Source organism: Oncorhynchus tshawytscha, linkage group LG28, assembly GCF_018296145.1.
Source record: "Oncorhynchus tshawytscha isolate Ot180627B linkage group LG28, Otsh_v2.0, whole genome shotgun sequence".
NCBI classification, from domain to species: Eukaryota; Metazoa; Chordata; class Actinopteri; order Salmoniformes; family Salmonidae; genus Oncorhynchus; species Oncorhynchus tshawytscha.
Genome location: NC_056456.1, coordinates 3,393,609 through 3,395,762, shown reverse-complemented (window position 1 = coordinate 3,395,762; position 2,154 = coordinate 3,393,609). Strand labels below are relative to the sequence as shown.

At 47.4% G+C, this 2,154-nt stretch overlaps 1 long non-coding RNA gene across 1 annotated transcript; it reads left to right on the top strand.

The window, feature by feature from the left end:
* The first annotated feature begins 307 nt into the window (after positions 1 to 307).
* Positions 308 to 773, top strand: LOC112226435. The gene is made up of 2 exons (XR_006080194.1): positions 308 to 436; positions 538 to 773. It is a non-coding gene; the product is annotated as an uncharacterized LOC112226435 (long non-coding RNA).
* The last annotated feature ends 1,381 nt before the right edge of the window (positions 774 to 2,154 follow it).

Here is a 2,154-nt window from a genome sequence, read left to right as displayed (position 1 = left end):
ATGATAATTGCATGACATGCTCAAATACAAAGACCTGAATCACAGATTCTTATTTTAATTTTATGTATTTCATTTATATGGAAATTGATATCAATGATGTTGTCAATAAAGCATAGGGTGCTTGTCATCTGTAACATGTTAAGCCTTACCACCCACAGAGTGGTACGGACACAGTAGGGTGCTTGTCATCTGTAACATGTTAAGCCTTACCACCCACAGAGTGGTACGGACACAGTAGGGTGCTTGTCATCTGTAACATGTTAAGCCTTACCACCCACACACAGAGTGGTCATCTGTAACATGGACACAGTAGGGTGCTTGTCATCTGTAACATGTTAAGCCTTACCACCCACAGAGTGGTACGGACACAGTAGGGTGCTTGTCATCTGTAACATGTTAAGCCTTACCACCCACAGAGTGGTACGGACACAGTAGGGTGCTTGTCATCTGTAACATGTTAAGCCTTACCACCCACAGAGTGGACACAGTAGGGTGCTTGTCATCTGTAACATGTTAAGCAGTGGTAGGACACAGTAGGTGCTTGTCATCTGTAACATGTTAAGCCTTACCACCCACAGAGTGGTACGGACACAGTAGGGTGCTTGTCATCTGTAACATGTTAAGCCTTACCACCCACAGAGTGGGTACGGACACAGTAGGGTGCTTGTCATCTGTAACATGTTAAGCCTTACCACCCACAGAGTGGTACGGACACAGTAGGGTGCTTGTCATCTGTAACATGTTAAGCCTTACCACCCACAGAGTGGTACGGACACAGTAGGGTGCTTGTCATCTGTAACATGGTGCTTGTCATCTGTAACATGTTAAGCCTTACCACCCACAGAGTGGTACGGACACAGTAGGGTGCTTGTCATCTGTAACATGTTAAGCACCACCCACAGAGTGGTACGGACACAGTGCTTGTCATCTGTAACATGTTAAGCCTTACCACCCACAGAGTGGTACCACAGTAGGGTGCTTGTCATCTGTAACATGTTAAGAGAGTGGTACGGACACAGTAGGGTGCTTGTCATCTGTAACATGTTAAGCCTTACCACCCACAGAGTGGTACGGACACAGTAGGGTGCTTGTCATCTGTAACATGTTAAGCCTTACCACCCACAGAGTGGTACGGACACAGTAGGGTGCTTGTCATCTGTAACATGTTAAGCCTTACCACCCACAGAGTGGTACGGACACAGTAGGGTGCTTGTCATCTGTAACATGTTAAGCCTTACCACCCACAGAGTGGTACGGACACAGTAGGGTGCTTGTCATCTGTAACATGTTAAGCCTTACCACCCACAGAGTGGTACGGACACAGTAGGGTGCTTGTCATCTGTAACATGTTAAGCCTTACCACCCACAGAGTGGTACGGACACAGTAGGGTGCTTGTCATCTGTAACATGTTAAGCCTTACCACCCACAGAGTTGTCATCTGTCATCTGTAACATGTTAAGCCTTACCACCCACAGAGTGGTACGGACACAGTAGGGTGCTTGTCATCTGTAACATGTTAAGCCTTACCACCCACAGAGTGGTACGGACACAGTAGGGTGCTTGTCATCTGTAACATGTTAAGCCTTACCACCCACAGAGTGGTACGGACACAGTAGGGTGCTTGTCATCTGTAACATGTTAAGCCTTACCACCCACAGAGTGGTACGGACACAGTAGGGTGCTTGTCATCTGTAACATGTTAAGCCTTACCACACAGAGTGGTACGGACACAGTAGGGTGCTTGTCATCTGTAACATGTTAAGCCTTACCACCCACAGAGTGGTACGGACACAGTAGGGTGCTTGTCATCTGTAACATGTTAAGCCTTACCACCCACAGAGTGGTACGGACACAGTAGGGTGCTTGTCATCTGTAACATGTTAAGCCTTACCACCCACAGAGTGGTACGGACACAGTAGGGTGCTTGTCATCTGTAACATGTTAAGCCTTACCACCCACAGAGTGGTACGGACACCTTACCACCCACAGAGTGGTACGGACACAGTAGGGTGCTTGTCATCTGTAACATGTTAAGCCTTACCACCCACAGAGTGGTACGGACACAGTAGGGTGCTTGTCATCTGTAACATGTTAAGCCTTACCACCCACAGAGTGGTACGGACACAGTAGGGTGCTTGTCATCTGTAACATGT